Genomic DNA, 13,764 nt, shown 5'->3' with positions numbered 1-13,764 from the left:
GTTTCTTACGTGCCCGTCCAGCCTGCGAAGAGGGTGGAGGCTGAGGCACTTGGCCCCGACCCTGAGAAGGTGGGGGCTGATTGGGCTGCCAGGCACCGAGCACGAACCGGTCGATGGTCATGACCTTCCTTGACACCATCCTTCCACCAGGTTGGATAGCTTCAACTAACAAGGCGGCCGCTTCAATCACTTGTTGTTGAGGCTCGGCGGACGGATTCTCGGGATTAGGCTACTCTTGGACTTGGTCTTCTTGCTGTATGGCTTCATGGGCTATCTCTCTGAGGCGCCGAGATACCTGTTCCGTGGACTCGTCTTGCAAAGGAGCTAGCTCGTCCGAGCAAGTGAACCGCCAACCAAACTCCCTTGCCTCCCCGGTTGTAAGTTTCGGCAGCAAGAAGTTTGCGTACCGGACGTCTATATATGAAAGCAACGGGCTATCAACAAGAAGTGCCTGCTTAAAACTTTGCTAGGTGGAATAAACTGGCTCAACCCCGAGGATCAAATGTGAAGCCCGGAGTTGTCCGTCCCAGTGCACGTATATCTCAGAACGAAGGATGAAGTTCAAATCCTTGACATGGACGGTTCTGATGTCCGGAACGAATACTTTGCCGTCTGCAAGAGAGTAAGTATCATATTAATATATGACAATAAAGATTTACTTCCATAAAATGAAAAGGAAAAGTGGAGGAAAGAAACTAGATCAAGGGATTGGTACAAACCCACTTCACGCCGTGAAGAGGGGCAAGGGACGTCCCCGGCAAACCAGTTGCCGTGCACCTGAACAAACTCCCCGACGGAGTTCCTGTTCGAATCAGGTAGGCATGATATCAGCCGTACCCGATTATCTCTCGTCTTAAGGTAATAGTTAATGGCTTTGTTCCCACATAAGCTATACATATGGTTAATGTCATGGTAATTTAACTGCAAATCAAAGGTATGGTTCAACTTACTGACACAGCTAACTACCCGGTAAAAGTTGGGGGCAAGCTGGTCGGGACACAGGCCGTAGTACCTAAGTGTATCTGTCAAAAGAGGGTCCACGGGGAACCTGACCCCGCCTTCTAAAATTGACATCAAAGGGAAGAAGGCTGAGCCTAGCCCTCGGTGGAGATCAATATCACTCTCGTGGCAGTAAGCCACATCCACGTCATCGGGAATATTAAATTTGTTCCTAAAAGTGGCCAAGGCGGCCGGGGACTCTAGAAGGTAAGAATAACCCATCTATGACGTCTAAAGATGTAAAAGGGAACTTGAAGAAATAAAGCTGAAGGAACAGAAAGGGGAAGAAAAACTTACTTTGGGTTCTAAGGAGGAAAGGAACATTGGGCAAGTAGGTAGGCGCACAGAAATTTGGTCGGCAGAGAGTAAGCGTGAAATATCAGAGGTAAAGTAAAAAATGAAAGAATGTTGTGAAGGAGACTATTTATAGAATTGAAAAGGGGGGGGGGGGGGGAAGGCGTAGAAACGTTTAATCAAGCAATAAATGGGCACGACTTACGAACGGCCCTGCGAATGCCAAACGTAACCAATCTGTGCGCCGCTTCGGTTCACGAACCGCCAGGCAATAATGGCAACTGTACCTGACGCCGCGAGACGGCGCGTCTTTTGAGATGAACATTAATGAGAAACCATAACCCCGGGCCAAAGCAATAAGATCTCCGAGGTCAAAAGGTTTAACCAGCTCCTTGATTCCTCCCGGGAACCGGGTACGAATCAAGGGGGGGCTAATGTACGGCACCGAGATCCCAAGACCAATGTAGGTCCTAGGCCAGGCCCAACGAAATACCCCTGTTGCCCTGGGCCTTTCTTGAAACTGCCTTAGTGCAAAAACGAATTTTGGGCCTTGAATTCTAAGAGGTGTTCGGCTCAAGCTTCCCCGAACAGGCATGTGAACCGTGTCCGGGAGAATAGGATATGCTCGGTAAACTGCATTGCCGAGCATAATCGATTAGGCTGGAACCAAGTTTCAAGGCTATAAATGCTGCTCCCCACTCTCACCTAAACGCCCACTTAAATCAGATAATACTGGACCTTCTATTGCACTAGCGGTGGCTGTAATCATTTCTCTCCACTAACCTTAGCTATAAATAGCAGAAGTTTGGGAGAAGAAGGGATTCAGAAAAACGGAGAGAAAACAGTCAAATGAGAAAGTATAAACTGAGTGTTGCTTTGAGTCTCTCTGCCGAGAACGACCCAGAGTAGGAAATCCTCAAGCCCACTACAAATAAATTGTGAGCCCAAGTGATTTAAGGCCCAGAAGTCTCATACTTGGTTCCTACAGTTTCAATTTCCCGATATCCAACTCCCCCAAAGTTCAAGATGCCGAAGATGGATTCTTTTGATCAAACTGGAAATCCCAAGAATCATTTAAAGCAATATGTTCTTGCCATAAAACTTCTAGATCTTACCAAGGAGCAAATCATTTTGTGTTTTCCTCGAACTCTTAGTGATGTAGCCCTACAATGGTATCTTTCATTGGAAAATGCTAAGATGAATGATTGAAACAAGATGATTGAAGCCTTTGCACAACAATATTCATACAGCGTTTAATTGGATGTTAGCCTTAGAGATTTGGAAACTACAAAGCAGCTGAACAATGAGTTATTTTCTGATTTTCTGATGAGGTAGAGAGGAAAAGCTTCCAAAATGCCTAATCGTCCAAGTGAGAAAGACCAAGTGAGGATGGTCATGAAGAATATATTGCCTACTTATGGGCACCAACTTGCACCAATTCCATTGAAGACTTTTGTTGATTTGTTTGATGTTAGTATACAAGTTGAGGATGCTATCAACAATGACCTTATTGAGAAGAGTGATGCAAAACCTCAAAAGAAGTTTGGGGTAGGAAATTCAAGTAGTAATGGTAACAATGGAGGTAAAACAAGTGAAGTTCATGCTGTTAATGTTCAAAGAGAATTCACTACATTGGGATTGACTTTATCTCAAGCACTTGAAACTTTGTCAACCAAAGGATTTATTAAGCCATTGGATCTTGGAAGGTATTCTCCAAACACCTCTATTCCAAACTATAATGCAAGTGAGTATTGCAAGTACCATTAGAGCCATGGTCATTCTATTGATAAGTGCAGTCGTCTTCGTCATGACATTGAAGACCTCATTCAATCTGGCAAGATCCTTAAGCCACCCATCAATCTCCCAAACATCAAGACTAATCCTCTCCCCGACTACCATGGTGTGCCTCCTTGTACTTGGGGTTGATTGATTGAGAAGTTTAGTCTTTGTTATTGCATTCCGCAAGAGTCTTTCTTTCCAATGTATGTTTCAATTTAGTGTGTCTTTGTTATTTCAATTCAGTATGTCTTTGTTGTTTCAATTCAGTGAATCTTTCACTTCATGTGCTCTTTTAATTCATCAATAAAATGGTTTGCAATGGTTTGAGTTTTATGATAAGTTCTCAAAATTTCCAAGTTGATTTGATTCTCAACATATGATGTTGCATATTTGCCAAAATGAACAATAAAAATTGGGATGAAGAGAGGTCATTATCCTGCTATCTTAAACACATTTCCCTTTGCTCACCCCTTTTAAGCCTTCAAAATTGTTTTCTTTCAAAGTAACCATTGTCAAGGATTACCTAGGGGCAATGCATTAAATAAAGTGGTGGAAAAAAAAGTAAAGTGAAGTGAATCAAAAGTAAACAAAAGAAAAAGTGGCAAAGTGAAGTGAAGTGATAACGCCTTAAAATGTATACGTATTATATATTTATGTGAGCGTTATCTCCTTATTACTATGCTTAATTTGTATAATTAAGCCAGGATTTGCATTAGTCCCTATTATTTATCTTTACATTATTTCTTGAATAAGATGTCATTCATTGAGTGTAATTTTCTACTTTCAGGAAATCATGTGAAAAAGATGAGTTTATAGGGGTTTCTAAGAGAATGGAGACCAAACTAGAATTAAAGAGGAGCTAAAGAACCATGCTTAAATGTCTAAGGAGGTGCAGCTGGAGTGATTGGGTCGTCTATCATGTTTGGAAGCTTCAAATAAGGAAAGAAATCAAAGAGATAGAATCTAAAAATGAAAAATCAGATTTGAGCATTGATCAGTGTTTTGGGCGTATCTCTCTCCTCAAAAATCCAATTGACACAAGGCTGGATGGGTTGGAACCATGATTTATGCTCTGTTCGTTTCAATGTAAAATATTTGTAAAGGTAAAATATTTTATATGTAAAATATTTGCAGGAAAATATTTTCATTTTACAGTGTTTGACAGTGTACATGAAAATATTGTGTAAAATATTTTCCAGTGGTTGGCACAAAGTAAAATGGAAAAAAAATTAAAAATTAAAAATTAAAACATTTTTTTTTATTAACTTCCAAAAAATACATAGAGACGGACGAGAGCTAGTAAAAAAATACTATTTTTCACTTAATTTTGAACAAACTTTCTGCCAAGATCTATAAAAGTTTTTGCTCACTTTACAACAAACAAATTCATTTACTTTCTAAAGTGAAAGCTGACGTTAATTTCTTATTCAAAACGCTGGGCAAGTAACAATATGAAATTAGATGTCTTCAGAAAGCCGAGCAAGTACTTTACTATGTAACACAAGAATAAGTATACGTTCATTCACCATCTCACATACAATAAGATGCTCAAAAATCCCAAAATTGGTTTTATTTTCTACACCAAGCTGAGATGATAAATCACTGACTGTTGCTCCATAATAATACAGCCATCATGGTAACCTCAACTGGCTCAACATCACTCACAAGCATCAAATTAAACAATTCCAATGCCTACTCCGAACAATTATGCACCACATATCTATCAATCATTGATGTCCAAGTAACTACCTCTCTCACAAAACTTTGATTAAACACTTCAGCGCAAATCCAAACACTCACGTTCTGCATAAAAATGGACCAACCCATTACCCATTTCGCACTACCAAATCCGAATCAAAAGATTCAAAACCCACTTCCAAACCCAGCAATGAACCGATACCCCCTTTGAAACTACACAAAAATGCTCACACGACTTGAGCCCAAAAACGAAGCTCCGGCGGTCCATTTTGACGCATTCTCGAGCCATTTTGACAAAAAAATGAAAACACTATGGTGGGAATTTTGGCTTTACAGTAGCCCTTGATCATTGTGTTCCACATATAAGTATTGGGTCTTTCAATCTGAGAAAAAAGCACACAGGCATATTGAATGTCACCAGAATTAGCTAAAGCACAAATGCTAAGACACGGTGGTGCCTTGTACTTGCTAGTGGTGCCTCAGACCTTGGAGCCGGTGATTGGTGGGAGAGGGGGCCGGTGGTGGCTGAGATTTTTTGGAGAGAAATTTGAGAGGGAGAGTTTGAGCGTGAAAGTGACTGGGAGTGGAGTGATAAGTATCGAGGTGTGAGGGAGTGAGTAAACGTAAAATGTTTTACCAAAATTTTAAGTGTAAAATATTTTACATAAATTTGCTTAGGTTGATTTGATTGACTGAAAATATTTTACTTTTGACTAAATATTTTACTGCAAAACAAACACTGTAAAATTGGAAAATATTTTCCTGAAAATATTTTACTTTTGACTAAATATTTTACTGCAAAACAAATACTGTAAAATTGGAAAATATTTTCCTGAAAATATTTTATATCGAAACAAACGGATCGTTAAACATCTACAACTTTCCAGTTTTGAGTTTTTCGAAATTCACAATTTTTGAAAGTCCAAATTAACTCACAAGTTACTGCTGTAAATCTAGACGAAAATTGAAAATAGTAAAAGTTTTATTTTCTTTGGACACTTTTACGTTAGGGTTTTGAAGGGAGGCTGTGTAGAACGAATTTGGCGGAGAAAACCTTGTATTTTCCTTTCTCTAATGGCAGACTAAACTCTTTGCTAGGGTGAAGTGTTATGTTTCTTCTATACGTATGAATATTCAATGTGATTCTTTCTAAAGATTTTAGACAACATATTTGATTATTCAATTAGATTTCTTTTGATGCATTAGTTCTTTCATACTTTCAATAAGTTCAATCATGTTTTTCTTATTGTTTAGATGATTTTCTAATAGTTTCAAATAGAAATTAGGTTTTAAAGTGAATGAGTTTTCCTGAAAACTATTCTAACCGCATTATTAATTCAGCTTATCATGCATTTTTGAATTGTCTCAGTTCAACCGAATCATAAGTATTTAATTGTATAAGAACAATCAATTATGAAATATATATTTTCTTAGATCACAAAGAATTTCATATCGATATAGGGAAATACCCCGATGCCCTAGTATTTACATTATTGATTTAAATTAGTTATCTATATATCAATATAAAACCGAAACCTTTGAAACTCCCACAATTTTCCACATCACTATTTTTTTTTCTTTTTATTTTAGATTCTTTATATTTTAGGTTTTATATCTTTTATATTTATTATTTCTCTTCAACGTGTGATTATCTTATCAAGTGTTACAATAATTTAGTTTAAGTAAAACTCTATTAGATATATGTTTCAAGAACTTGAAAATTCTACTTCAACTAAAATTCAATAACAAAAATTTCAACAAAAATTTTTCACAAAAAGAAAACACACTGCAAATTGAAGCAATGTTAAGAAGCATGAAGATTCAGATGAACAGAGAATTGAAAGAGATGATGACAAAGACAAATACAACATAATAAGCTTTCATGTGCATCGCACAAGTTAGTAACTAGTTATTATTATTCTTGTTAACAATCACCAAGCAAACGTACTTTTATTCTTCACCCAAATTGTTGTTTAATTACATTGTCTTTGAATTCACCCCGCTCCTTGTGGTTTGATCTCGGTACACCGAGAATTATATTGCTACGATCTCTTGCACTTGGGAGTAAGCAAGCATGAAGTGAAATGCAAAAAAAGAAAAAGAAAAAAAGAAGTGAAGTGAAATAAATAAATAAATAAGGTGAAAGTGAAGAAAGTTCAAGAATAATGAAAAGTAATCCTTGACCAAGTTATAACTATCAAGAAAGTAAGTTTGAGCCTTTGCTATCCATTTCTTTGTGAGCCAAGAACCAAAGCCTGCATTATAAGCAAAGTAAAAGTCCTCTCTGATCAATTGAAGTTGTTTGTGTGAACTATGTTAGGCTTGATCCCTTTTGGGTATGTAGGCAACCTTGTGAGGTGCAGCCATATCACATCATGTCAATTATGCAACTCATGTATTGAGATTTTGAATCAACAAGATTTTTTGGAAATAAGTCATAGCACTTACTCATTGCTTACCATTTGTTTGTTTCTTGTAAAAAATAAAAGAGCCCGCTAGGCTGAAAACCCACAAGAACAGTCTAGGCAAAAGTTAGGGCCTAAAAAAATGCTCACTAGGTTGAAAACCCGTAAGGATGGCCTAGGCAAAAGTTAGGGTAAAAAAAAAAAAGAAGAAAAAAGAAAAGAAAAGAAAGTGAATACTCAAGCTAGGGGCAAGGTGGATCCCACAAGAAGGATGCGTCCCCATGATTGAATGTTTTGAAAGTTATCCATAATGAATCAAGTGTTTGGTTCCCATTTTTACCATGCTCATTAGGATGGTCTGTTTTACCTTGATTTTTGTGTTCCTTCCTTTCATCTTTATCATCCTTTGTTTTGTATGGTTTTTTGTGTTTGTCGCTTCATTAGAAGTTGTCATGTCTATCCTCGTCTTTGGTGTCTTCTTGTTTGTTTGCTTCCTTGTAGTTGATCTTTTATGTTTTGTGTGTTCGTTTGCATGTTTGTTGTCTTGTGTGGTTTTCATGTGTTTGTTTGCTTGTTTCCATCCTTATTTCATCTTGGGCCTTAGGCCCATCTCATACTCTATTTAGGCCTTAGGCCTCTCCTTGTTTTGTATCCGGCATTGGGTTCATTCTCGTTTTTTTCTTGGGCCCTAGGCCTATCTTGTTTAGCACCTTGTGTGTTTGTATGCATTGTTATGTTTGTGTGACCCATACGTTGTTGTGTTCATTCTTGATGTTTTGTGCGAATCTTTTGTAACCATATGCATCTTTGGTGTTTGATTTAAGTCTTGTGAGATCATGTTTTGTGCTATTAAACATTTGCATGCATCTTTGTTGTTCACATAAGTTGTGTGATTGTTTGTAGTATATTTTGTTATCACATGTTTCTTTGATGTTTATGTGAGTCTTGTGTGTTTATTTGGCTAAATCTTGTGTGATTGTGTGCGCTTACTTATGTGAGTCATGTGTGTTCGTGTTTTGCATCCTTGCATGTTTCTTTAATGTTTGCATGAGTCGTGTGTTTGTTTTTGCAAACCTTATGTGATTATGTGTTTGTGTGAGTCATATGTGACTTTTTGTGTTTGGACATAAATGCTCGGTCGAGTGGTCCCTTTGGCATAAATGCTCATTTTTGAGTGGCCTATTTGTGTTTAGACATAAATTTCTCGGTCAAGTGGTCCCTTTGATGTACATACTCATTTTTGAGTGGTTTATTTGTGTTTGGACGTAAATTGCTCAGTTTAGTGGTCCCTTTTGTGGGCGTAATGGGGGGGGAGTACGCCTCAACCGAGTGGACTGGGGTGGAGAAAAAATGGAGTTGCCACTTAGATTAGGTCTAAGAACCATAAATATAGCGCCCTTAGTGGAAAGAATGATGTACTACTAAAGCATGTGTCCGTAGTTTAGGTATGAAGATGGGAAAGTGCAATGGCGAAGCCAAGGGGACCATAGCCCCCCTTGAGTTTTGAAAAATCCCTAGAATTATAGTACTAAAAAATATATATATATATATAGCAAGAACCCCCCCCCCCCCCCCCCGGGTTTTTTGACAAAAAATACATAGCAATTTAGTTAAAACCCAGCGCATTCTTTGGCCCATAAACAATTTTGCTTTAAAAAAAAAAACCCATTTGTTAGTCAAATTCCTATTCCTAATTAAATTAGGAATCCAAATTCTAATTAAATCAAGACTATAAAATCCAAAGAAATAGATACAAATCACAACATTAAACTTCACAAACACGATTAAAAAAAAAAAAAAAATCATAAACACAACCTAAACTTCCCAACCTGGTAACCTAAAGATCTATACTTCTCTAGCAACAAGCAGTCAAGCTCCATTCGCCTTTGCCACTACTACCTTCGCCTTCGCTGTGGTGCCGTCTCGATCTATCTTCACTATGAACGTTTGGTAAGTTTCTCACTCTCTCTATGCCTCTATCAGAGTCTCTCTATGTCAAGTGTTTGTTGTTCGACCGTTCAAGTGAAGAAGAGTAAAGGAGTAAAGCATATTCTAATAGCAACTAGAATATGCTTTATGTTTGTGGTGTCTAGCAAGTAGCTGAATCAGAAAAAAGAAAAAAGAAATAAGCAAATGTTAAAAGCTTAATAGAATAGCCGAATAGGGTTTAGGTATCTGTACACACTTTAGGGTCTAGGTCTATACTACTATACTAATTACTAATAGGCTTTATGTTGGTTAATTGTCACTTGTCAAAGTTTTTTGTTTCCAAGAAAGGCTTATGATAATTTGAAAATAATAAATTTTCAATTATTTTTTTAATTGATAGTATGAGTAATGACTTGGACAATTAAATTAAATTATCATTATATACATAAGAATTTTTTTAGTCATTTTTTTATACATAAGAATTTTATTATGTTTACCTTGGACCCCCTAGAAAAAATTCCTGACTCCACCACTGGGAAAGTTTTAGACACTTGACCCCACTCGACCTGTGGGTCGGCTTCCATTCATTGTGTCTTATGAGGCACATTCAATATTGTCATTCTAGACTCACACACACACACACACACACACACTAGCATATACATCTAGCAATCAACATGGCATTTTCATCCCAAAACCCTAACATACATCTATCATGCAACTCACCATATCTTAAACCCTAGCATGCACCTATCATACATCTTATCACATCATATCCAAGGCAGCAAACAAACAAATAAATATCGTCCCCAAAGTAGAAACATAGGCATGGTAAGATCAAACAAACATGTTATCATATCTAAGGCCAAGCATTTGCAAATATCATTCATGTTCATCAAAGTAAGATCAAGATCCTATCTCAAACAAATGCATGTTCATATGAATGCATGACTTACCTTACTGCACCACAACATCTATGCTTCAATGCATGATCATGTTATATGCATGATCATGGCAAAACAACAAAATTGGAAGATAAAACCCTGATCTAGCATGTGAAGAATAAACAATTAGCAAAACGTGGAGATAGAGACATATACATATGAAAACAAACCAGGATGGAAGCGTATTAAAAAAAATAAAAATAAAAATAAAAACAGAAGTAAAAAGGTTCGGATTAAGGTTTCTGAGCATGAGTATGCATGTCCATACATAGGGCTTGCGTATGCAGTCCAATTGTATGCGTACGCATACTTTGACTATGCGTGCACGTGCAGAAAGCATGCATACCCATGCACGCCTTAAACCCTAACCCTGAAACACAAGACACAATAGAACAAAATACTTAAATCTAACAACCTAACATGCTTAAAAACAGAAAAGTTATGTAAACTTAAACTAAACAAACATATTATAACATAAACAAACAAGAAAAAAGAAAGAAAAAGAAAATCAAAACATAAAGAGAAGAAGAAAAGAACTTAGAACATTATACCTCAAAACACAAAGCTCCTTAGCTTGATTTTGATTGTTCCCCTCAGTTAATCTATTCACAATCAAACAAAGAAGTAATAAGTAAATTTGAAACTCGAAGATCAAAGCCAAAAAAGGCCCCAATCAGAAAAATATTGACTTGAGAATGTTTTTGTGAAAAACTCCTTCTATAATTCAGGGTCTATTTGGATACTATTTATTGTTGAAAACTGAAAACACTGTAGCAAAATAATATTTAAATATGTAAATAGTGCCGTGAGACCCAGTTTTAACTTAACATTTGCTGAAATCAGTACTTGCGGGTCCCGTGAACAGTGTGTGAGACCCAACCAAAAAAACGTAGACTCGCAAAACGCTGGGTCTGCCGCTATCCAAACTCACACTCACTATTTCTAGTTAATCTTGTGTTTTCCCTTAGGATTTTCTGTGTTTTTCAAAAGGTATCATGTATGACTTTTTATAATTGAAAAATGGGGGCTTGGAACTGCTCCCAGATGATGTGGGATTCGTTTCAAAGCCAAGCTTTAATGTAGAAAACTTGTCTTTCATAGTTTCTAAAACCCTAACATGTGTACGCATGCCCATGTATTTGTATGCATGCATGAAGCATGAGTACGCAGAGTTGGATCATGCGTGTATGCGTACACATGCCCTAAGGTTTTTGTGACCTTTCTTTTTCTAAAAATAACTTATTTAGTTCATAAAAGAGTTATATTTCCCCAAAAATACTTTCCTCAAGTCAATTTCAATCTGATCGGGTCCTAAATAAACCTTGGGCTTTAGAATTCCAACATCATTGGGGAACAGGGACCCGAGTCGTAAGGGGTATAAAATGCGGTGTCTACACCCTTGGCATAAATGCTCATTCTTGAGTGGTCTGTTTGTATTTGGACGTAAATTGCTCAGACAAGTGGTCCTATTTGGCATAAATGCTCATTCTTGAGTGGCCTATTTTGTTTGAACGTAAACTGCTTGGTTGAGTGATCCCCTTAATCCAGGTAGAGTCTTTAAAACTCGAAAACATCCTAGATTTTCTTTTATGTCTCTTATGATACATTTCTTGTTCTCATTATTATTTGCATGTATGTGTGTCATGATCAGGTAGAGTCCTTAATACTCGAAGGTAGAGTCCTTAAAACTTGAAAACATCCCAGATTTTCTTTTATGTCTCATGTGGTTTTTCACACTTCTTGTTGGAAGTGCAGTAATCATTTTTTTAAGCACGCTCCATGTTTGCATTTGCTTGCCTGTTTGTGTGTTTGTGTATAGTGTGTGTGGACTCAAAGTTTATTAACTTACAAAACATTTGTCTCTTCAAGCTCTTAACTATACTTGTAGTGCAAGCAAAGTTAAAAAAGGGGCAACCGTAGAAACTTCATTTTGTACCCATTGATAAATTTTGGTCCCTAGCCCTAATGATGAGCTTGACATATGTCAACCATGGGTAGTTAAAGAGATCACAATAGTTTGGAAGTAATCACAACTCGAAAGTGCTCAAATTGCTTTGAAAACAATGTTGAAAATGACATTTGCTCACTATTTTGACCCTAACTTTTTATCTAAAAAGAATATTTAAGTGGGATTTGTTTCATTGGAAAGTAGACATTCGAGGCTTCAATTTAAAAATAAAATTTACCTAATTTGGATTTATATTGAGTGGGTTATGACCATTTGAAGTCAAGCCAACACAATAGTCAAAATTAGGGTTTTTAGGAGCATGCGTACACATGAATCAAGGGTGCGTGCGCACCCTCAAAACCTGTGTATGCAGGCTCATTCCCAAGTAATTAAAACATGATTTTTGGGCCCCCAAACACCATTCTTTGATGGGGGCCAGTCCCTAAACCCTTGAGAACGTCCAAAAGTCTCTAAAAAGCCTCGCAAACACTAGTTTTAATGTATAAATATTCACCTTATGTCTTTAATCAAAACTCTAGCTAAAAAGAGTGCTTTCATCTTTTCTAAATCCTAGTTCATCTTTTCTAAAGACCCACACATCACCTTTTCACTTTTTTTTTACAGATTCAAAATCTCTCTTTAGTTAGTTCTAAGGCAAAAAGTTTGTTTTCCAAACTGTTTTCTAAAACTTTTTCAATTAAAGTTTATTCTTGAGTTGTGATTCCTAAAAAATATTGTGTTTTTTTATTGTTCTTGTTTTCTCAATATAATCTTTGTGTTGTAGGCACTAAGGGTCGGTTAAACAATCTTAAATTTGTGATTCTAAAGCAAGACGAGTCTTTTTTCCATGATTTTCTACTTTGTTACATAGGATTCACATGATTCTTTGTTTGGTATTATCTTAAGTGTTCTTGTTATATTTGATTGATGCTTATGACCCTTTAATATGTGTTAAATTTGACTTCGAGTTTATTTAATAAGTTCTTGTTGTTTTTGGGTTGTTATTTTGGTTTTATATGAAGATTGACATGTTTATTAATTTTAATGTAGTTTAGTATAATTGTTTGATTTGTTTCATGGCTATTTGTTTATGATAATATTTTGTGTTATTTGGTTTATGCTAGTTTACTTTTTAGCATTTCTAATATACTTATTTGATTTCTATGTTTATATATTTGAATGATTAAATTTGTAAAGATGTAACTTTTTAGATCTGTACTAAAGGATGCGTGTGCTTCATTGAGTATGCGTGCACATGGTTTCGACCAGGTGTGTGCATAGTTGAGTATGCGTATGCACCCTAAATCCAGATTTGACAAAAACCTTGTTTTTATTATTTTAATCATTTTTCACATATTATTTGATTCTGCTCGACTCTTTTTTAGGTTAACTATTTATGTTTATTTGCTCTCCATATTTTATTTGGTCTTTTTGGCATGTTTGGTTTATTTGTGATTTTTTTTTCCTTTTGTATTTATTTAATTGTTATCTTTTCCTTTTTAGTATAATATTTGTTTAATTTGGTTTTATTGTGTTTCTTTTTATGTTGTGATGCGATATTTAGCATATTGTGTGTGTCATTTTATTTAATTACATCATGTATGTTTAGGTTTAAGATTAGGGCTCTTTTAGTAATTTTATTATTTAAATATAGTCTAGCAACACATAATGGAGGCCGGCCCACAAGCTAGGTGTTCTTGGTGCCTAACACCTTCCCAAGCCATACCCAAGCTTCAGACCTATAATCTGGTATGCAGACCTATACATC

Source organism: Quercus robur, chromosome 7 (genome assembly GCF_932294415.1).
Source record: "Quercus robur chromosome 7, dhQueRobu3.1, whole genome shotgun sequence".
NCBI lineage: Eukaryota > Viridiplantae > Streptophyta > Magnoliopsida > Fagales > Fagaceae > Quercus > Quercus robur.
This window is presented reverse-complemented; position numbering follows the sequence as displayed.